This window comes from Petaurus breviceps, unplaced genomic scaffold (assembly GCF_028583685.1).
Source record: "Petaurus breviceps papuanus isolate PSGF00001 unplaced genomic scaffold, PetGlider_PUasm1.0 218, whole genome shotgun sequence".
In the NCBI taxonomy this organism is placed as follows: Eukaryota; Metazoa; Chordata; class Mammalia; order Diprotodontia; family Petauridae; genus Petaurus; species Petaurus breviceps.
Genome location: NW_027185872.1, coordinates 7,055,659 through 7,080,320, shown reverse-complemented (window position 1 = coordinate 7,080,320; position 24,662 = coordinate 7,055,659). Strand labels below are relative to the sequence as shown.

The window sequence follows — 24,662 nt, the reverse complement described above, 5'->3', positions numbered from 1 at the left end:
TTTCTTCAGGAAGGTCTGAAGGTCCCTTATTTCATTGAATGACCATCTCCTTGCCTGAAAGATTGTGCACAGTTTTGCTGGATAGCTGATCCTTGGCTGTAGCCCATGCTTTTTGTGTTATGAAATATCATATTCCATTCCCTCCAATCTTTCAATGTAGAAGCTGCTAGGTCCTGTATGATCCTGACTGTAGTTCCACAATATCAGAGTTCTTTCTTTCTGGCTGCTTGCAGTATTTTCTCCTTTACCTGGAATTTGGCTACATTTCTCGGAGTTTTCAATTTGGGATCTCTTTCAGGAGGTGTCTGGTGGATTCTTTTGATAACTGTTCTACCTCTGGTTCTAGGACCTTAGGACAGTTTTCCTTGATGATTTCTTGGAAGATGCTGTCCACGCTCTTTTTTTCATCATGTCTTTCCAATAGACCAATAATTCTTAGATTATCTCTCCTGGATCTGTTCTCCAGGTCAGTTATTTTTCCATTGAGATATTTTAAATCTTTTTTCTAATTTTTCATTCTTGATATTTTGTTTGATTCTTGATGCCTCCGGGAGTCATTAACTTTCATTTGACTGATTCTAATTTTTGGCAAATTATTTTCCTCAGTTAATTTTTTGAAGCTCCTTTTTCATATGTTCAGATTTCATTTTCAGGGATTTATTTTCTACATTTAGATTTTTGAACCTCTTTTTCCATTTCACACATTTTACTTTTTAAGGAGCTGTTTTCTTCAATGAAATATTTTTTATATATTTTCACAATTGTAATTTTAAAAGAATTGGTCAATTTATCTTCTGCCTTGCTAATGTGGTTTTAAAAGTCCTTCTTGAGCTCCTCCAAGAATGCTTTCTGGGCTTGAGACCAGTTCATATTCCCTTTTAAGGCTTCAGGTATGGGTATAGAGTCAATGCCATCTCCTTTTGAATTTGGTTCTTCACACTCACAATGATAGTATTCTAAAGTCTTTGTCTTTGCAATGTTTTTCCCCATTTTTAGGCACAGCCTTGGCCACACTCTTCGTCTAGGGCTCCCAAGCCTTCAGTTGGTTCCACTATTTTAGGATTTTACTCGGGGCAATATTCTCTGGGTTTTCAGGAGGCCTAATTTCTAAAATATATAGAGAACTGAGTCAAATTTATAAGAACACAACTTATTCCCTAGTTGACAAATGTTCAAAGGATATGAACAGGCAGTTTCCAGAGAAAGAAATCAAAGCTATCTATAGTCATAAAAAATGATCTAAATAATTATCTAATCTAATTAATCTAAACTAGTCATTGATTAGAGAGATGCAAATCAAAACAACTCTGAGGTATCACATCTCACCAGTTAAATTGGCTAATATGACAAAACAGGAAAATGATAAATATTGGAGAAGATGTGGGAAAGTCGAAACACTAATTCGTTGTTGGTGGAGTTGTGAACTGATCCAAACATTCTGGAAATCAATTTGAAACTATGCCTGAAGCACTTCTGGAGCTGTATCTCAAAGATATTATCAAAGTGGGAAAAGGACCCACATGTACAAAAATCTTTATAGCAGCTCTTTCTGTGGTAACCAAGAACTGTAAATTGAGGAGGTGCCCAATAACTGGAGAATGGCTAAACAAGTTGTGTTGTATGAATGTAATGGAATACTATTGTGCTATAAGAAATGATGAACAGGCAGACTTCAGAAAATCCTGGAAAGGCTTATATGAGCTGATGCTGAGTGAAGTGAGCAGAACCAGGAGAACATTGTACACAATAATAGCCACAGTGTGAAGTGACTGACTTTGGTAGTCTTAGCCCTTCTCAGCAATGCAAGGACCTAAAACAATTCCACAGGACTCAATGATCAAAAATGCCATCCACATTTTTTTTTCCACAACGGGTTTGCTGCCAGAACACAGGTGTTGTGAAAACCATCGTTAAACCTCCACAAAAATGGGCAAGGAAAAGACTCACACTAACATTGTCATCATTGGACACATAGATTCGGGCAAGTCCACCACCATGGCCCATTTTATCTACAAATGTGGTGGAATTGATAAGAGAACCATTGAGAAGTTCGAGAAGGAAGCTGCTGAGATGGGAAAGGGCTCCTTCAAATATGCCTGGGTCTTGGATAAACTGAAGGCTGAACATGAGCGTGGTATCACTATTGATATGTCCCTGTGGAAATTTGAGACCAGCAAGTACTATGTGACCATTATTAACTCTCCAGGACACAGAGACTTTATCAAGAACATGATTACAGGCACATCTCAGGCTGACTCTGCAGTCCTGATTGTTGCTGCTGGTGTTGGTGAATTTGAAGCTGGTATCTCAAAGAATGGGCAGACCCATGAGCATGCCCTTCTGGCGTACCCACTAGGTGTAAAACAACTGATTGTTGGTGTAAACAAAATGATTTCCACCTATCCCCCCTACAGCCAGAAGAGATATGAGGAAATCATCAAGGAAGTAAGTACCTATATTAAGCAGATTGGCTACAGCCCTGACACAGTAGCTTTTGTGCCAATTTCAGGTTGGAATGGTGACAACATGCTGGGGCCAAGCTCTAATATGCCTTGGTTCAAGGGATGGAAAGTCACTCATAAGGATGGCAATGCTAATGGAACCACACTGCTTGAAGCTTTGGATTGCATTCTGCCACCAACTCGTCCAACTGACAATCCCCTTCGTCTACCCCTCCAAAGTGTCTACAAGATTGGTGGTGTTGGTACTGTATCCACTGGCTGAGTGGAAACTGGTGCTCTAAAACCAGGCATGGTGGTCACCTTTGCCACAGTCAATGTTACAACTGAAGTAAAGTCTGTTGAAATACACCATGAAGCTCTGAGTGAGGCTCTGCTGGGCGATAACATTGGATTCAACGTGAAGAACGTGTCTGTCAAAGATGTACGCCGTGGTGATGTGGCTGGTGATAGCAAGAATGACCCACCCATGGAAGCAGCTGGTTTCACTGCACTGGTTATTATCCTGAACCATCCAGGCCAAATCATTGCTGGCTACACACCTGTCCTGGACTGTCACTGCTCACATTGCTTGCAAGTTTGCTGAACTGGAGGAAAAGATCGATCGTCATTCTGGTAAGAAGCTGGAAGATGGCCCTAAGTTCCTGAACTCTGGTGATGCTGCCATCATTGACATGGTTCCAGGCAAGCCCATGTGTGTGGAGAGCTTCTCTGATCCTCCTCTGGGTCGTTTTGTTGTCCGTGATAGGAGGCAGACTGTTGCAGTTAGTGTTATCAAGGCAGTTGACAAGAAAGCTGCTGGCACTGGCAAGGTCACAAAATCTGCCCAGAAGGCTAAATGAATATTCTGTACAACACCTGCCACCTCAGTCTTAATCAGTAGTGGAAGAACGGTCTCAGAACTGTTTGTCTCAACTGGCCATTTAAGTTTAATAGTAAAAGACTGGTTAATGATTACAATGCATCGTAAAAGCTTCAGGAGGAAAGGGATGTTTTTGTGGACCAAGATGTCAAGTTGTTTCATGACAGTTTTAAGTTATTAGTTTTTAAAATCAGTAATTTTTAAATGGAAACAACTTGACCAAAAATCTGTCATAGAATTTTGAGACCATTAAAACATTTTAATGCAAAAAAAAAAAATTCCATCCACATTCAGAGAAAGAACATTGGAGTCTGAATGAGGATCAAAGCAGATTATTTTCTGGTTTTTGTTTGTTTTGTTTTATTCTTTTTGTTTCTCATGGTTCCTCACAGTCTTTATAATTTTTCCATATAACATGACTAATGTGAAAATATATTTAATAGAAATTTATATGTAGAGTTTATATCAGATTGCATGCCATCTTGTGGAGGGAGAGAGAGATAATTTAAAATTTATGGAAGTGAATGTTGAAAACTAAAAATAAATAAACTTAAAGAAAAGACTGAACATCTGAGTCAAAAAAATTCGCCAAACACCTAACAATAAAGAAGATAAGTGTATATGCAACACATATGTGTGTGCACATATGTAAGTTTGTATATCTGTGTATACATGTGTAGGTATACATATTACTTGCCTATGTGGATGAGCACATACATATTTGTATTATATATCTACCAATATATATGTAATGTTTGTATATTGATATGTGTGTTCCTGCATGTATTATAAATGGACATTACATATATTGTAATGGTGGGTGGTGAAACCATCTTTCCTCATTTTAGCTGTTATGCCTTAACAGGATGAGAAATCATGCAAGTCAGTCCTAGACTTTAGACTGAGTGTGAAGTTTTTAATAGCCTTTTGAAAAAGTGAAATAACATCAAACAGGAAGCGTGTTCCAATTGGCCAAGGAGTTTTGTTTGTCATGTCATTTGAGTCCTTCATAAAAGCACTGAATTTCCTAGAATCAAAGTTTCAGTGAAACTACCCAGGAGCCAGGAGTCACTTCAGACACTTAAACAAACATGGCTTTCCAGAACAATTCTTAAGAAGCTATTGGAGGAGATGAGGTGTATAGGTTTTCTAGCTTTGTCATTGGACAAGTCTCCCATCATCCCTGGCCACAGAAGGTCCTTAGGAACTTCAAAAGACTCAGAAGATTTTGAGCTCAGCATCTGAGCATGGTGCACACGCACATACACACACACAAACATACATACATGCATGCACACACACAAACACACACAACAGTGGGGGGGGGGGGCATATTTATTGTTTTTTTCCAAACCTTCTTGTGTATCCCATGAATGGAAGAAAAATATCCCTAAGTGCTTCCCTTCCTACATATACTTAGTGAGCTTTAGTCCTCTCTGTGCACTTGAGGAAGAGTGTATCACAGACACAGACTTGGGGGAAGGGGATGTTCCGTACTAACTTATTGCATCACCTTACCAACTGCCCCTTTCTAAAAGCTACTGCAGGCTGCCTAGTTTTTCCCCATTCAGTCTCAAGAGATGAGCATGGCTGTTGGAGCTCAAGATGACGTCCATAGTCATTCTGACTGTCCAGGGATGGCCCCTAGAACTCCAAGGAGAAAAGTCAGTGTTTTTCTTAATTCTAAACTAATCTGTGAGGTTGGGAAATGGAATAAAATTCTTCAGAACTGACGTGGCTTAGATATAGAATTGGGAAGAAAGCTGAAATTGAGGTTTGTAAGCCATGTCAGTCCCTAAGATTAACTGCATGAGCCCACAATTCTAAAAATGGGATTATCCAGCTTTCACAAGTAATCTGTACTTGGTGAACAACAGGGATGTTTTTCCCTGAAAGTCTAGCTGATGTAGACTTCCTATCTGGTATTTAGAAATGAAAGGGGTTGGGGTTGTCTGTTTTTCTGTCCTCAGTATGTCTCTTATCTACTCCCACCTTTACTAAAATTGAGAATGAAAGCACAGCCCACTGGAAAGGACCCTCATGCTCACTGTGAGTGATTGGTTTGCTCTGTTCTTGTCATTCCCAGATCCTCAGCAACCTCTCTCCATTTCAAGTGCACAGGGATAGATTTGTTTTGTAACCTCTGCCCAGTCATACAGTGTTTTTATTTTCCCCCCACTGTGGGCACTCTGCCAGTGTTGTTTGCTTCACATTCATTGTATCCCAGGGCCTGCTTTTACCAGGAGTATTGTCTGATTCAATTACTCCTTTTTTTTCTGCCTGTAAGTGATATCACCCTTTGACTTTAATTTCTGCTCCTGACAGCTGCCTAGACAATGCTCTCTGCCAGAGAAAGAAGTAGACCCTAGACCCTGTGCTCCTAACCTGTACCCATAAAATATTCACATTCAATTAAAAGACAACAGCGCTCAAGATAGAAATGGAGTGCCCTAGAGCTCCCAAAGCAGACTGGGGTAATTGACATCCTAGAACCTTTCATGCGATTACCCTCCTTGTCATTCTGAGGCATCATGAAGAACACATGCACCCCGAAATGGGCCATGCAGCAGGAAGAACAAGGTGGAGGCCTCCCAGAAATTCTGAGCTCTGGGTCTGCAAAGTGAGTGACACCATGGAGGTATTGGTATAGGTTAGGAATTGATGCAGTAGGTGTTTTAGGGCAAACACATGCTTATCCTGCTTCTAGACCCCTGGCATTGAAATAGAAAATTAAATGTTAAAGAGGTAAAGAAAATATTTGTCCATTTTGGTACTTAACTGGATGGTCCTTCTTCATGAATGATGGAGTCAATAAAAATTGATTAAGTGGCTTCCAGATGCCAGGAGCTGATCTGGGTGCTGAAGATGCAGGGACAAGAAGGACACAGGCCCTGAAGCGACGAACAGGAATTTTTCAAATGCTTCCTATGTGCCAAACGCTACACTAAGTGCTGGAGATATAAAGAAAGACCAAAAGAGCCCTGGCCCTCAAGAATCTTACATTCTTGGGTAGACAACATAGTAACAAACATGCCCGAAAATGTGTGCAGTATGCACTGGGGCCATCTCACAGGGAAGGTAGTATCTTTGATGAGAACCTAGAAAGGTCTCTTATTGAGACCTGAAGGAAGCCAGGGATTCTAAAGGTGATTCGAGTGAGAGCATACCACACATGGGTGACAGTCAGGCGACATACTCAGAATTGAGAGATAGAGTATTGTTGAGGGCAAGACAGCAAGGAGACCAGTGAAAGTATATTCAGGTGAGAGTACAATACAAGATCATTGGAAGGAAAAAAAAGGGGTCAGGTTGGGAAGGAGTTTAAGAATTAAGTTGGGGGTTGACTATCTGATGCTGGCAGCAATAGGGAGCCATTGAAGTTTATTAATTAAGGAGGTAATAGTTAATAATCAATGAGTGGAGACAATAGGTACATAGATAATTACATTGACTATTACCAAAAGTTAGTACAGAGTGAGAGCAGGCTTGAAATTGAAGTCATGAGGCCCTATCAGCGGAGATCAGTGATGAAGAGAATAGGTAATATTGGAACATTGAAGATAAATTGAGATTCCCAAGAGGCAAAAGGGACAAAGGTAAATATCCCAGGTTGATGGCACCACCAGGAGAAGTGGAATAGTGGGTGTGAGGAGCAGAAAGATTCAATGACTTTGGGCTGGGAGCACAAGGTGAACAAAAACATGTGACTGAAAATGATCATTGAAACCTAGCTGTGATGGGCTTTACATGTTTAAAAAAAGAATTTGTAATTGACCCCAGAGTTAATAGGGAGCTACTGAAGCTTCTTGAGCAGGGAAATGCCATGTCCCAACCTGTGCTTTAAGCCAACTGTGTCGGCAGCTTTAAAGAGCACAGACAGCAGTAGGGTAAGACTAGATGGGGGGGGGGGGGGGAAAGCTGGGGGGGGAAAGGCGAGGGGGGTCGGCAGCTTTAAAGAGAACAGGGAGGGGGAGGGGGGGGGGGGGGGGGGGGGGGGAGACACAGGAAGGGTCTTGTCACAGCCGGGTAGGTAAGAATCTGAAGCAAGGTGGTGGCTGAGTGGGTACGGAGGAGAGGAAAACGTGAAGGATACTGCAGGGGGAAGTAGACAGGGTGAGCAGGAAGAGCAGGGGTTTCAGGATGATGGAAGAATGGTGGTGCTCACGACTAAGACACAACACAAGTGGTTTGGAAGGTGGCAGCTCTGAGGGGAAGCACCAAGAGCTCTGCTTCGCACTTCCTAAGTTTGCGATGCTATCAAAAAGCCTAAAACTTTAATCACTTGGTGGTATAAATGTGTATTTAAAAACAGATCATTTGGGGAAGATTTGGCTTTATTTTAAACCCTGAATTGTCTACATAAGTATTCCATTTTCTCTTTAGAAGGACTCAACAATTTGTACACAAAGACCACGGAGATATATATGATCCCTAGAAAAAGACAGGTACACGAGATACTTCAAGGGACTGAGCTGCCTCTGCTGTCCTGATTCCTTCTCTCTCATTCCCCCTTCTTGTATTTGCCCCAATGAAAATGCCATACCATACAATATCATACATCATGTGGCACTGAGAATAAGGAAGGCTCTACCCACCTCTGGTATTCCCTAACCTATGACCCTAGACAAACTGCCTCTTCTCCCTATACCTCAGAGAACTTGCTAAGCCTTAGCTCTAAGCAGCTGGTGATGCAACAGGGAGTCAGGAAGACGCGAGTTTGAATCTGGTCTCAGATACTTTCCAGCTGCATGAGCCAGGGCAAGCCGTTGCAGAGAACTCTCTGAGTGTTATCTACCAAGTGACACTTTGTTCCCATGACAATCTGGATGTTGAATTTGCTTTTCAGAGAAGCACATTGTGTTTTGTGCCCATGTCAGAGGCCTCTCGCTCCCGTTGGTTCAGGAATATTATGTACTTTGTATGTGCTCATACGTGGGGCTACTGCTCCCTGTGGTCGCAGCTAAGTTCCTCTCTCGGCCATCTTTGAATCTTTAGCACCTGCCGTTATCCCCAAGCTCATATTTGTTGTCGTGCGATTGTTCATCCTTGTTTTCCAAAGAACCAAAGGCATCCCTGGGAGATTTCTTGACTTGCGTGTGAGCTGGACTGAGGTGAGGCATGGCCACACAGGGTCTTCAGCCTTGCTCTCTCTTCCAGAGTCTCCAGAGTCTAGTGGCAAGACAAGAGTCAAGGTGGCTGGAGATGACCCAGAAAGCAGTGGATGATCTTGGCATTTTCAATGTCTGACCAAGTTCTACATCAGGGGTGGGGAAGGCCCTGCAGGTCCTCAAGTGAGGCCCTTTGACTGAATCTAAACTTTGCAGAACAAAGCCCCTCAATAAAAGGATTTGTACTGTAAAACCTGGACTAAGTCAAAAGGCCACACTGCAGGAAGGCCACAGGTTCCCCACCCCTGCTATAAGCACTTCACAGCACCTGCTTCAGCTGCCTTCATTGCCATTGGAACAAATTACTCTCCTCTGTCATTCCACCAGCATAATTCTTCACATGCTTGGGGTAGACATCCCCCTAACTCACTGATGGGCTTGAGGCCTGCCTGTCAGGTACCCTCACCCTGGGTTACTCCACCTGCCAAGGTGGTTTTACTGGGGTACGACGGCTTCTTGGAGCCACAGGGGAGACTTGTGTGATTAAGCATATAGTAGGTACTTAATAAATGCTCCCTGTTTGATTCTGAAAGTAACTGCCCACACATGGGAATCGCACTCTGTCCAGGTATGACAGCTGCCACTAACAGAGTGAAGACAAAGGCTGAAGGAAATGATCAAAATGGTCCATATCTCTGAAAGAACGGGATCCTTCTGGCCTCATTCTGGAGTGCAGAGATAAGAAGGCTTATTTCTAGGCAAACAGGATGGAGACTGATTAGTGGCCTTCACTGAAGTCACAGTCTTGAAACAGAGTTAATACAGAAAATGTCTCCCTACCCACGGCCCTCTTGAAAAATGAAGCCCCCTGGCCAGGAGGCTGAGGCTGAGGCTGACCCACAAGCATCTCATCAAGTCTCTTGTAATATGTGGAAACAGACCCAGGGATGCATCTCATTAGTGCCCTGGCCTCTTGCAAGGCTTATCTAGGTAATTAGGGCCTCTGAGTGGGAGACAGCCATGGGAGCAGACAGGCACAAATTAGGAATTGCCTTCCTGATGGACACCCTGGGTGACAGCACACCATCAAGACATGAGCCTGTCTAGGAAACTACCTGCTTGGCACTGACCTGCCTCAAAGGCAGATCTAAAAATATCCCTGCCAGTCAGAAATCCTGCTTTGCTGACTTGCAGTTCTGTACAATTAGAGTTCTTGTGTGGGGACTCTGACATAGCACATGACTGTGTGCTAGGAGTTACTCTGTAAGCCACTAGGCCCAACATTCTACTGCCCCATTACAAAGGCAAAGGCCCACTGAGGTTGACCTGCTGATCTCCCCATCCAGCCTTCTAATGGACAAAACATTAAACTAGATCCATGGGGAAGGGAGCTTAGAATCCTAAGGGCCAGATATCCCTGTGCTCCTCGGCCCAAACCAGCTAACCTTTTCACCTCAGCTTTCCCAGTCTTATGATAGAAGCAGTCCTTCAAGCAAGACTCACTAAAAGTCAGTGACAGACAAATAGAGGACCCAAGTAAGATGGCGTAGATGAGGGGAATAGCAAAAGTGAGAAGCTAAGAAGATGCTCCATGGATTCAGGAATGGTTGCACCAACTATGGTTCACAAACACAATGGAACATGGCTGGCCGAGGAGAAAAAACTGGCACGACAGGACTGGAGAAGCCCAGTCTGTGCCAAAGGAAAGGGAGAGAATCAGGAAAACAATGGACAGAGAGAGACCAGGGGAAAACGAACCAAGCACAAACAATGGCCACGTGAGAGAGACAAGGGGAGAATGAGCCAACCACAAAAGCAGCAACTTGATGATGGAAAATCCAAATGGCAAGGTTTTGCTCCAGATAAAGGCAAAGGACACCCTGCCCAGCTCCAGGTCTTTACCAGAGCAAGCTCTAAGCAGTTCTCAAGAGCCCACTGGGAGATTGTTAATGTGATCATTTACACCATAGAAATGGGGAGATGCTACTAATCACGGTTGTGTCAGTAAATAAATATTTCTTAAAATGCCTGGGGGGCAACAGGCCCTCTGCTAAGGGCTAGTGATTTCTGTAAACAAGAAAGCAAAAGTAATTGGTATTAATGTAGACAAGACTTAAGACAGTATTTTACATTTTCCCCAGAGAGCTAGTACTTAAATATTTATCAATGCCCCCCTTCCTGGTTTGTACATTGGCAGGATATTACAGGTTTGGAACACTACACACAGACTTTGTTGATAGCCTGGTTAGTTTTACTGACCTGATTTCCCTCTTCTTCTTTGTTAAAAGGATTGACTTCCTTGTGCATAGTGGTGGGGAGTGGGGGCGATTTGAGAAACGCAGGTGGTATCAAAACAGAAGAAATCCAGACAAATTGTAAATAATAATCAAAGTGGCAAAAACACAAACCACCAGGCAGGAAGGTTGTTCTGGGAGAAACACCTTGCCCACATGGTGTAATGTAATACCAAGCAAAGGCAACTTCCCAGGTTCAAAATACCAGCATAGGTGCTCTCTATTTTATTCAGTGACAAACCAAGAACAGAGAAGATCAAAACATGACATCATTCAAAATACAGCATTCACTAAGCGTGATTAAATAATCTCCAAGTACTACCCCACCCCAGGACCTTCCAATCATTCAATCAATTACAAAGTCTCTGTTCTAAATACTTCTCCACCCCTAGGCTATACCTTAATTAAGTCCACCACAAAGCCCCTCTTCTCAAATGGAGATTAGTTTCCAAACATAAGTAAAATACATTCATTTGCTCAACCATAGAACACAAAAAGGTCAAAAGTTCCCCACCCCTGGATCACAATTGAATCTACCCCAGAGTTACATCAAGTTTAAACACAGCACTTAATACCCAAATGGAGGTCTTTTCTTCATCTTGACACGAGGCAAGTTCTCAGCAATCTTAGTTCCTGGAGAGACAAGGCTTAGCAAGGCCATAAGATACATTGCCAGTCCCTTCATGAATTTATCCTCTGTCTGTAGAACAGTCCTAGAACCCCTGAACACATTAGCAAAGCCCTCTCCCAGGATTGCTGTAAACATACAACAAGAAAATCCTTCTTCAGGGCTTCTGAACCAACAGAAAGGCTCCCAGACCCCTGCAACAACAGCACTGTCCTTCACCAGTGGACAGTATTCATTCTGTCTGCCGGACAGTCTCCAGACCCCTGCAACAACAGTACTGTCCCTCACCAGTGGACAGTATTCACTCTCTGTTTGCAGGACAGTCGCAGGCCTTCTTAGCGAACAGCCAGGTTCCAGGACTTCTTCAACAAAAGGACAGTCTTTCGCCAGTGGACAAATCTGGCAAAATAACATCAAAACAGACAGACAAAGTACCAGCAAAACAGCCATGTCTCCTCAGTCCTTGGCAGCTCAGGGGGCAGGTCTCAAAAGTCCAGGGCAATTCAAAGCGGCCACCAGCAATTCTCTTAGTCTCTCTCTCTCTCCACGAGGTGCTGCTTCCAAAAAGATCTTCCGCCTCTCTCTTGTCTCTCCAAATCTACCTCACCAGCTCCTCCCAGTTCAGGACTTTCTTTTCACATCAACAAGCCCATCCCACAGGTGGGATTAACAAACTCTGGGCTTTAACACAATCAATTTGAAAACCAAGCCAATACAGGGGAATCTTTAATTGCCATTACTATCACACATGACTGTTCTGATCCTGAGCACTGAGCTTCCAGAGAAAGGCAAAAATGCAGCCTCAATACTCAGCACGACCCCATTCTAATGAAGGAGCCAGTGGGGAAACAGCTGAGTACATTCATGATCCATGGAATCGAAAGGCTTCCTGTAGAAGGGGAGGTTTGAGTCGAGTCCTGAAGGAAGCCAGGGAAACTGAGAGACAGAGGGAAAGAGAAACAGCATGCCAGGCATGAGGGGTGGCCAGTACAAAGGTCTAGAGGTGGGAAATTGAACAGAATATGTGAGGAACGTCAAGAAAGCCAGTTTTGTTGCCTTATAGAGTATGTGGAGTTAAAGCTAAGGAAGCTTGAACAGGGAGGAAGGGACCATGTTGGGAAGACTTGAGCCCTACTCCTGCTTCCCACATGTCACAGTTGTATGCTTAGTGGTCAATCGCTTAGCCCACGTGGGCCAGTTTCCTCACCTGTAAAACCAGAAGATGTTATAGTGTGTGCCTAGAGCAGGTGCTTCCCAGGATGGGTGTGAGGAACAGATAAGGCCCTTCCTGAAGCACAAAGCACAACAAAATGCCACCTGTTATCAACAACTCTACCACCAGGACACAGGAAGCCTTCAGTGAAGTGGAATAGTTGGGGAAGAGGTAGGCCTCTGTGGCTCCTGGCTCATTGGGGCTCCATGCTCCCACTCTGAGGCCCAGGTCTCCAGCTATCAGATGAAGACACCAACCTTGCCAGGTTCCTGTGAAAACAGATGTGCAATATCTCAGAGCCACACTTGCGCTGCCAGTACAGCTTCAGACACTGAGGGCCTGCTCTCAGCATAATCTCCAGGCTTTCTGACAGTGGAACTGTCTTTGTGAGGTCTGTCTCAGGCCCAAGGACTCAGCCCGACCTGCAGAGTTGCTAGGGCAGTGATGAACAACAAACTGTAAATCAAAGGCAGCTGAACAAGATCCCACCTTATCCCAAATCAAGTTTCATTAGAGATCAAGCTTTGTTTCAGGTCAGCAGGAAGAGGGAATTTTATCTGACAGGAAGCAGCTGTCCAAGTGTGAGTACTGCAGAGAGGGCAGAAATGAGATGGGAAGCATCTCAAAGGGAGCTTCTGCTGAAGACATTCCTGTAGACCCCAACTGAGGAGCATCTTTCTGCCTTGGGAGTTGGCTTTGTAATCTTCTGATTTCTGCCACAGAAAAATGGACAAGCTAGCCTAACATGTCCCATTCTCTGAAGAGAACTTGCTCAGAGCTCCTCCTACAGTCAACAGGAAGATCATCACAAGCACCAGCCATGAGAATAAGAGATCCCAGGAAGTCACCAGGAGCAAGTATGAGGAGCCAAGTCCAATCTGCCGGCCATCGACCATTTCTGAGTTTCTGCCAAGGCCCAGTGATGAACTCATAGGGCCTGGATGCAAGTGAGTCTTTCAACTTCATGAAGAGGAAAGTTTGGGACACCTTTGACAAAGGATGTTTGGAGAAAAGATTCCAAAAAGTTCAGAGGGAAAAAGAGAATGATCTGAAATTCTGCAAAGGAAACAAGTTCAGGAGAGGTGAAACGCTGCAAGAATAAAATTCTAGATGTATGACCTCACACAATTCTAATAAGGAAGAAATGGAGAGTTATCTATAACAATCAAAGTCTGACTCACCATATTCTACCTATGCTCCCTAGTTGCTAATGTCCTTCCTCAAAACCTTGTTTATTGTGTGTGTACATGTATGCACACACACATACGTGCACATACCATGTTCACATCCTATCTTCCCCTATAGAATGTCAGGTCCTAGGAGACAGGAACTGTGTCATGTTTGTCCATTCATGCCCAGGACACAGCACAGAGCTGGGAAGAGGGTAGCAGCTGATAGCAGACCCATGCTTGAGTCAGCGTGGACACACAGGGAACTCATGACAACTGCATGTCTTAACGGTAAAGACGAAGGTAATGCAGTGTGAACAGCAGTGTGGTTAATGTTTAACAGCCAGTTCTTTGGGGGAGAAAATGCACTCACAAAACACTTGGAATTTAACCTTCGTCATCAGCTTTTTCTCTGCTTTCACAAGTCTTAATCAACAAAAGAAGCAGTTGAGCCCAGATTTGGAGCATCTGCCAGTTGTCAAGGCAGCCAGCTCACCTTGAATATTTAACAATCAGCTCTAGTGAGTCAGTTTAAGCTGGCTTCAATGCAGCTCTTAGGGTGAATCAATGAGCTTCATGACCCCTGAGAATAAATGCATGAAGCTAAGCACAGAAAGAGCTGAGGCTGTCCTAAGTACAGACTGTAATCACAGCAAACACGCCCCCTTTAGCTGTGCTGGAAGGAAAAGAAAGGGCAAAGACAGACTGCACCAGCATCTGGCTTGGCCTAGACCCCTATGCATCCCATCCCCCGAGTCCTGGTTGCCCTCAGAGCCAGCCTGGGAGCCCACTTTCCCAGCAGCAGAAGCCAGAGTTTCCCTATCTGTATCATGCTCAGGTTTGCAAAGAACCTCTCATACATTCTCTCATTTGAGTGTCACAGCATAAGCATGAAGTAGGAGCTCGAGGAGGCATTGTAGACTGTGGGACTGTACCACAGCCCAGACAGACTCTGAGCATCCTTTGGGTCAACCCGCTCTCTCCACAGCAGACAAAATGAAGGGGCTCCTCTTCTCGGTGCCCTAGGTTACCCAAGGCTGTGGCTGCAGGAGGTCTAGGAACCCAGGTCTCCTGAGCCTCGGGCCTGTGCTCTGACGTCAGCACCACATGACTTCCCTGCCTCTATGCACTGAAAGAGAAATATTGGCTAGGCCATGAATGCCCCAGAGTAAGAGGAGAGAAAGATGGAAAGGGAAGCCAAGCTCAGAAGGCTCAGGCCAGAGTGGCTGAGGTTAGAGGCACCAACCCAGTTTCATGGGGTTGATCCATATCCAACCACTCTCCTCCTGGGAATGTGGGAAGCATGATTTGTAGGAAAAAAGCCCCTGTACCTTCACTCAGCTCAGAGGGGGGATGAAACCTGGCCCTACTGCTACAAAATGCATTCCGGTGACAAGAAGGACTAAATTGGAGGAGGGACTAGACGTGCCATTGCTAGAGTGCCTGCCACCTCACAACTGCTCAGTGAGGGTGGACGTCTAGGCGCACCTTGCCTACTTTACAGATGATGCAATTGAGGTTCAGAAAGAATCACAGAATCTAAGATTTGGAAGCTCCTTCAGTGGCCATTGAGTCCCTTCTGCCGTATGTCTGGGAAAGCCAATGGCTCACCCAAGGTCCCCTCCCCAACACCATCCCCTAGCTGGGAGCTGCATGCCACAGCCGCAATGAACTTTGGCCTATTATGGAGCCTGGTTGTTTGAAAAGGTGTTGAACCAGCACTGGACAGAAAGACAGGACAAGCCAATGGAAGCTACTCAAGGTTCAGTCAACCCAGAGCTGCTGCTGCTGCTGCTGCTGCTGCTACTGAGCTGCCGCTGCCACCGCCCCTGCCACCACCGCCACCCCTGCCGCCAGCACCATGGAGAGACCCAGGAGGATTTATTTCATGTTTCTTCTTCAGATCACTCCTGGCACTCACGAGCAGCAGATTCTGGTTGGATTCCCAATAAACAGCTTGAAATCATGGGCTTTAGACATCAGGCAAAGGCCCTCCTGAAAGCCGGATCAAGTTCAGGAATGAGTGGGACAAATGCTAGATAAGAACAAAAGGAAAATGGAGGAGATTCGAGGCAGTTAAGCTGCACTTTGGAGAGACAGCAAGAGCGGGAGGCAGGAAGGCCCGAGTTCAAATTTGGCCTCAGACACGTAATAGCCATAGAGCCCCAACAAAGTACCTGACCTTCTGTCTGACTCAATTTCTCTTTCTGTACAATGGAGATTACAATACCACCTCCTCCCCAGGTTTGTTGTGAGTAACAAATGAGTTAATATTTGTAAAGTGCAAACCTGAAGGCATCTATAGTTGCTGCTATTGTTACTATTACTATTGCTCTTCCTGCAGCAGCAGCAGCAACAGTAGTAGTAGTAGTAGTGGTGGTGGTGGTGGTAGTAGTGGTAGTGGTAGTAGTACTGGTAGTAGTAGTGCCGGTGGTAGCAGTAGTAGTAGTAGTAGTAGTAGTAGTGGTGGTAGGTGGTAGTAGAAGTAGTAGTGGTGGTGGTAATAGTAGTGGTGGTGGTAGCAGTAGTAGTGGTGGTAGTAGTGGCGGTGGTAATAGTAGTGGTGGTAGTAGCAGTAGTAGTAGTAGTAGTAGTAGTAGTAGTAGTAGTAGTAGTGGTAGGTGGTGGTAGTAGTGGTAGTGGTAGTAGTAGTACTGGTAGTAGTAGTGGCGGTGGTAGCAGTAGTAGTAGTAGTAGTAGTAGTAGCAGTAGTAGTGGTGGCAGGTGGTATTGGTGATGACATCATCATTACATAAAGAGGATTTCATCACTTTCTTTCTTTCCTTCAGGCTTCGAGGGAAAGACAGAATCTTCTGCACTTTGTCTAAACTGCACAAGTAAAAAGCCCCGGACGATCATTTAGTCACAGCATTCTCTTCTCATCAGAGGCAGAAAATAACCTGAATGCTCCAGCTCAGTCCAGCTTTATCCTCCTAAAAAGCATTTGCATCTTGTAGCTCCCTGAATTCATAGGAGAGGTGAATGGGAGAGACCCAACGCACCCAGACGGCCCAGTGGCTTTTTCCACTGCCAAGCCTCTCCTGGCTGTGAGCATCTTTACTAGGACAGCCAAGGGACCTGGAGATCAGCGGAAGGTACTAGGAATGCTCAGCCTGAAGAAGAAAAGACAGAGGGAGCAGCACAGCTGGCTTCCAATGCTGGAAGGACGGCCAAATGGAATGGGGCCTCTGCCTGCTCTGCCGGCCCCACAGGCACAGCATCAGAAGCAAGAGTCGACTGTAAGGGAAGCGATCTAGGCTAGATAAAATTGGGGTGGGGGGAGGGGAAAATACACCCTAACAACTGAAGGCGCCCAGAAGAGACGTGGGCTGCCTTGGGAAGGGGTGGGCTCTTTCTTACCGAGGATTTTCCAGCAAAGGCTGGAAGAATGGGTGACAGGTAAGTTATAAGGGAAAATCTTCTTTCTAGCCTGCACTGAACTAAGGAGCCTGTAAGGTCCTTTCACCCCTGAGCTTCTGGGATATGGGATGACTGTGTAGGATTTACAAATTGTAAACTTGAAGTGAGGAAAGTCAGCTTTGTTTGGAGCCTGAGAGACCAACATTCAAATCCCAGAGCAAGTCTCACATGGTGAGAGAGTAAGGCAGCTTTGGGACAAATGGGCCAGTTGTCTCTTGACAACTTCCCACCTCCTTAAGTCACCCTCCCTCCTGTGGTGCAGACCTCACCCAGCTCTCAGGAGGCTAAAAATGGCTCATACAGGACCAATGTGCAACTCACATCAACGTCCAGGAAAGGGCAGCCAGCTCTTTTCCCAAGACATTCTGCCCAAGAGCTGAATGCAGGGGACATTTCACTGGGGTCCAGGTCAAGACCAGCTAAATCAGGCACAGCACCCTTCCACTCAGGAATCTCGAACCTTCTCCCACACCTGGCAACATCCTCTCAAGTATTCCCAGCTCGTAACACAGTACCTGGCACACAATAAGTGCTCGATAAATGCTCAGCTGTTGTTGTATTGTTTTTGGCATCTCTTGTCGTTCTGGCTCGCTTCTACTGGGTTTTAGCTCCTTATGAAGACCATGATGAAGAGGAGTCTTCTTGTCCCATCCTTCTTTAACTCCTCAAAGAAGGCAGAAGGCCAGTGGGTTTCTTGTAACTCTATCTGTTGGGGGACGGGGAGAATCTTCCTCCTCCCCCACATCACTCATTCAATGCTTAAGACACACAAGGGCTCCACAATGCTGTCTGTATAATACATGATGTGAAAATTGGACCCTGTTGGTTTTTTACCAAAAAAAATGCATCAAAGGATTTTCTTTGAAGGAAATAAACACAAATAATTGTATAGCCTTTGCAAAAAGATATAGGAGAAAGAAAGGGAGATCAAACTGTGCACCTACCAACCTTGACAGCATCAGCTTTCAACTGGCTTTGATCCAATCTTTTTCACTCCCAGCAGTTCAATATGCATCCTTTCATTATAAATTATCTTCAAAATATGTGTGCATTCTGAAATAGCGGCAGCCTGATGCAACTTCTTGGGGACAACAAAAACACCTGTGTCATTTGTAGGGGGTTTGAAACTCTGCTGGACCCAACAGGCAGTGCCTAGTACAAGTCTGGATGTCTTATTAGTGAGAGAGAGGAAAGAGAATGATGAAGAACAAAAGACTGAAACCCAGGGAAAGGAGAATGGAGAACAATTCAGATGAGGAGCTATGAGAAGGGAATGAACTGGGGAGCGGGGGGGGGGGTCTGTAGCAGCAAGCACCCCAAGCGTGCTCAGGGTGGCTGCCCATACAGGTTCTTGGATCTGCTTTGTTAAAGGAAAGCAACTCAAAATGGGTTAACAAGCTTACTTTAATCAGTCAGACATATATCGTTTACCTTGTTCAGGGGAAAAAGGTCAGCACCCCGAACTTCAAAGTATACAGGCATAATTATCAAGACAGAAACAGATCAAGTAGACAGATTTCCAAACTGTCCAACCATTACATCCATACCCAGTCAACATCTGGGTTTCCACATCTGGGTTTTTCAAAGCCGGGGGGGCCCTGGACAACGGCTTCCCAGAATTCAGATCAAATCACAGAACACTTCTCAAAGTGAGCCCCCAAAACAAAGCTACACATCAGGGCTTATATAGCCTTCTCCTGGCTCAGAGAATGTAACAACCTTTTGGATCCACTGGCTAATCAAAAAGTAACTACTGAAAAACAAGCCTCCCACCCCAGGCTTCAGGTGCACTTTAGCCTAGGGGCAGGGAAGATCTTTAAAATTTGCATTCCCATTACATTCAGCCCTAAGATCTTTCATGCCCATAGCATAGACAATTTACTTTTGAATCAGCACTAAACATCTCTTAGGTCACATTTTCAAGGTACAGAACTAAAGTTACCAAAGTGGCCACTGGGCCTTAAACAAACACAAAGTACATAGCATTATCACTTCAGTTCAAAACAAGAGTTCAAATAAAGTTCTCTGGGGGAGGGGTATCCTTCCCCTCACACAGCTCCAGCCCCTGCCTCCAAGCACAGAGAGGGGGCTGGGCAACAAAACCAATAAGGTGGGGTCCCTGGGGAACCAAGGCACTTCATCCCACCCACCATAGTCACAAGTCCAACCTCCCCCTGGGTCCCAAACTGTGGGATGCAGCCAGGAAACACATTCAGTGCCCCTGCTTTGCTGCTCAGTTCTTATCTTTTCCTGTGGCTGAATTCCGAACTCCTGGGCTCCTTCTCCTCCCGCAGGCAGCAGCCGCCCCTGGCTTCTGCCCAGGTCCCGATGCAGGCAGCTCACCATTACTGCTCTCAGCTCAGCGAAGTCTGCATGCAGGCCACTCTTCTCTCCTGGTCCATGGCTCCACAGAGTCACAGCTACCACAACTGGGAAACAAACGATTATCCCAGCCCCAATACTTTCCTTTTACTCTGCAGATCCTGTTCGTGACGCCATTTTGTAGCAGCAAGCGCCCCAAGCGTCCTCAGGGTTTGCAGCCCATACAGGTTCTTGGATCTGCTTTGCTAAAGGAAAGCAACTCAAAATGGGTTAACAAGCTTACTTTAATCAGTCAGACATATATAGTTTACCTTGTTCAGGAGAAAAGGTCAGCACCCCGAACCTCAAAGTATACAGGCATAATTATCAAGACAGAAACAGATCAAGTAGACAGATTTCCAAACTGTCCAACCATTACATCATACCCAGTCAACATCTGGGTTTTTCAAAGCCGGGGGACTCTCAACAACGGCTTCCCAGAATCCAGATCAAATCACAGAACACTTCTCAAAGTGAGTCCCAAAACAAAGCTACACATCAGGGCTTATATAGCCTTCTCCTGGCTCAGAGAATGTAACAACCTTATTGACTCACTGGCCAATCAAAAAGTATCTACTGAAAAACAAGCCTCCCTCCCCAGGCTTCTGGTGCACTTTAGCCTAGGGGCAGGGAAGATCTTCCACATTTGCATTCCCATTACAGGGTCTGGGTTTAAATCCTGCTACTGACATGGACTGTGTGAGCCTGGGATCAGTGCTTCAGCATTCTGTGCCTTGGGCTCCTCATCTGTGAAGGCAGAACAGCAATGCCCAGAAAGCTCTGGGGAGAAGAGAAGCTCCTTAAGGGCAAAGGGCACTTTGATTTTGTCTTTGTGTTACCAGCATCCGGCATCTAGTACGTGGCATAGATGGAGCCTCTTAATCAATGCTTGTTGAATGGGAAAAGAATTATTATTTTTTTTAATACTAAAAATGAAACCAGAGAAGCTTTGTTGCAAATTCAGAGATCATGTCAAGTGGCTCCTTCCTTTCTGCAGGCCGTGGCTATGTTTTTAGCATCTCCTCAACTCTCTCCCTGATGGGAAATAATTCTATTAAGTCCCAGTCACCTTGATGCTGCTTTGATTTGACACAAAATCCATCCCCCCAGGAAGTTTGTGAAATAGACAGGCACTATCGCAGAAGACAAGCACTTATGGGCCAGAGTCTTCAAATCGTTGTACAAAGTGATGGCTGACACACAAAGGACTTCTGAGAGTCTCCTGGCAAGCACTGATCCCATGCACACCACTTTCAATGGGATATTGGAGGGAACCACAATATACCAGGGTCCCACCACAAAGAGCTTCTCCCTTCGGACCAGAATGTTCTCTGATAAAGCCATCCTCAATTTCCTCCCATTCAAGTTTTCTTCCCAGCACTATTGTTGCCGTATGGATCTTTTTTCAATATAAATCAAACCAGCGAACAGGAAAGTCAACTCAACTCAGGAGACATGATTTCCACAGGGATGTGTTTTCTCCAGCTGGGCAGCATCCCAACTATAATCGACAGGAAAGCCGGACTTTGCTGCTACACAATCCCAGAGCAGTTTTCAAATGCAATCAGGAGCCCTGTTTAGTAGATGTGTGAACGGCTGCATGTAGAGAAGGTGGCAGGATCAGGGTCTATGACATCACATTTCTGCTATGCTTTATTAACTCTACAAGGGCCTAGACTGTAGTGAAACTGCCCCTCCCTACCATGACTCAAACATCCCACGAGCTCTCTGCTTCCAGAATCTATGGCCATTTTTGTGCCATGGTTTCTGACGGCTTCTGTGGTTGGTGACTCTCAATCTGAATTTCAGTTAGGGAGAATACTCAGACATTCCCAATCTGTTGTTCTCCATCCTCATCCTACAGCATAGATACAGCTGCAAAGTCCTCTCAATTCTGCCTCAAGTGTTTGTCCCTTTCTTCCTTCTCACATCACCCCCATTCCACCCAAGATCCTCCTCAATGCCCATACAAACGCTTAGAGCAGCTTCCCCATTGGTCTTCCTCTACCACTGAGCCATCTATCACCCGTCACCCAAAGGTTATTCCCAAAGTAGGTGTCTAATGTTATCCCCTGCTCAAGAAGCTCCAACGGCTCCCCATTCTCCTCAGGACTGTAGAAGCTTCTTGGAGACAGAGACTGTCTCTATGAAGCTGGTACCTTAAGGATCTGGAGCAGCACCTGGGATAGAGGGGGAGAGGAAGGGATGGGAGGAGGAAAGGGGAGGTGAGGAAAGAGGAAGGGGAAGGGTGGGGAGAGGGGAGGAGAGGCAACCCTCAAGATCTGCTAGATCCTGAGAGGAAAAGCTTGTGCCATGCTCTGAGGAACCAAGTTGTCATTGCCAGTGGACTCTGAGAGAGTATATCAAGAGCCTTCATTACATGTATGTGCCTATACACATAGATGTTCTTTTCCCAATTGAAATATAAGCTCCTTTAGGGCATGGCCTGGATTTTGTTTTGTCTTTTCATCCCCAGTGCTTTGAATAGTTCTAGGCACCAACTAGGTCCTTAATATATACTCACTTATTTTATTGAACTTGAGGATATATCCTTCAATTAATAACAGTCCCAGCGGGTAATACTCTGGCTCCTTCCCCCAACAAAAGGTCTTCTCCTTCCACCTCTACAGGGCCCCACACTTAGTACTAGTTCAAGTTCATCCTCTGTCCCATATGGTGTCATCTTTTCCTCAAGGAGAGGATATAAGGGAGTTTGTCCAATTCCTTGCTACAACCAAGGTAAGCTTTACATAAGCAGTTCCCCCATCTACTCGTACACTAACTTGGAAATTGAGTGGGCAAAAACACCTCTGCTGGTTCTGAGTTCTTAGCTTCACTTCCTAGATGGTCCCCAAGCCCTTGGGGTAAAAGTCCACATGAGAAAAGCCTATTGAATAATCATATGCATGCGGTGAAGGAACTGTAGAACATCAAACATTCATGACATGCACCATGCCCTCAAGTCTTTGTGGGTCATTTCAGTACAAGAGAACTGAGGAGAATTCACTTCATTTTAGTGCCTTATTGAAAGATGTCAGCAGAGTGACTACAGTTTGGCAAGGGTCTCACATTCCAACATGAATTATTTGTACAGAATATGAACCCATTAACAATTTATCATCATAAAGCGATAGATATGTTTCTTTAGATAGGTACTAATAAAAATGCTTTTTTTTTCATTGCTCATTTATTTTGAAGATCAATAAACATAAATTAATTCCTGGAAATCTCAGGTTTACTTACAGTGACATTTTCTTTAAATGGCCTAGATGTGGATGTATTTCTTGGAATGTTGACTGTAAAATGAATTTCTATTTACATAACTGTGTTTATATATCAGGGAAAAATAAAAGATTAATTTCTCTAATATTTTATAAATTGACATTCAAGTCATTATCAATAGTCATAGCATTAACCTCCAAATATATTTCATTTAACATAAGATCATTCTGTTACACAAGATATCATTATCAAACTTAATACATGATATTATTAGCACTGACCCTCTCCATAGCTGTGCACTGCAATTCATCCAAACATTTTTTTATGTAATTCTTGACAAAAAGTATTTCTGTAAATGCCCCAAAGAGGAATTCCTCAAGAGTAGAAGATGTGACCTATGGCTCTTTTAATATTTTATGGAGAGCAAGATACTTGGGACACCCAATTATTTTTGCCCTCTCTTTCTAAATGATCAATATTTTTTTTTCTCATCCAAAGTACCCTGAAGGGTGTCTTCTTCACCAATTCTCAGGAATTTGAGCTTTGCCCAACTCCTTACCACCACTTTATGAAATAGTCAAAGTATTATCATGCCTGCTTTACAAATGAAAAAGCAGAGGTTCAGAAACATTCCAAGATCTGCCTGAAGTCACAACTTTGGTTAAGTATCTGAGCTGAGATTCAACTGGACCTGTTCTGAGTGAATGCCCAACACTATTCCCACTATACTTTGGTGTGGTGGAATCACAGAATGAGAGGACTAACAGGGAATCATGTAAAGTTACTTAATGTTTTCCATTATCTTTTAGCAGGGCTTTTTCTGAAAAAGCAAAGCAGTTGTTGAGAGCTATGATCTTTCCTTCTTCCTAGAAGTTAATTCTCACCCAACTTCCCCAATAAATTCTCTAGCTGAAGAGAAATGCTGCAGATTAAGTCCTTACTAGGACTCAGTCTCCAGAGCCAGGATCAGGTAGTTCAATCCAACTACCTTCCAGCTCAGCTTCCCAAAGGGATCATCTCTCCAACCACATCCAATCTCCAGCTTACTCATATAACCTTATAAACATACAAGAATGCCTTTGGGTTCACCCAAGCCCAAAACCTCTCTCCAACTCCCATTTCCACCCTTATATTCTGTAGTCACTCTGATTGATACCCATTTGCAAGAGAACCAAGAAAACCAAAAAATGGCAAAGGGGTTAGGGAAACGGTGGGACTCATTTCTATGAGTCATTTTCATTATCCTCTGAAAATCTATGGAAAATAGAAGACTAATTTCTTCATCTTGAAAAAGATAGCTATTTCAAAGTATAGAACAGTGGGCACTTATGTAGGATTTGATTGTAAAACAAGAGTAAGATATAACTATTCCTATAAAATTTCCACATAAGATCTTGCTGATTGTTCTAACCTGTTAAAGTATCTTGGAAACTAGATCCAGTTACCCAATACATTATCAAATCCTTCCTTCTTTATGGTCACCTGCAAAATTGATCCCCATGACTTCTATGTCTTTATTCAAGTTACTGATAAAGACACAGAAAGTCACAGAGGGCTATATGACATTCCTCCCAGCCCTATTTCTAATGAGCCAATGCAGTGGGAAGTGACCAGTGCTTCCCCTTCAAAGGGCTAACAGACTATCTCTTTCATTGTGCCTTCTTGAATTTGGACAGGGAGGAAAATGAAGCTCATTGACCTATACTTTGAAAAATCCATCTTTTTAAGATGGGGGGGTGGGGTAAGGGATAAACTAGCAAAGTCACATTCCACATAGAAAAGACATAGGAGTGATTACAAGCTCTTTAAATTTATCAGTGTGTGACCTGCTAAGTGACCCAAGAGAAATGCCATGTAGGAGAAGAGCTAGATCACACACACACGCGCATGTGCACACACACACACACAAGCACGCATGCACAGATA

At 44.3% G+C, this 24,662-nt stretch overlaps 1 pseudogene; it reads left to right on the top strand.

Moving 5' to 3' along the window:
• Positions 1-1,863: 1,863 nt before the first annotated feature.
• Positions 1,864-3,599, top strand: LOC138166013 (elongation factor 1-alpha 1 pseudogene; annotated as a pseudogene).
• The last annotated feature ends 21,063 nt before the right edge of the window (positions 3,600-24,662 follow it).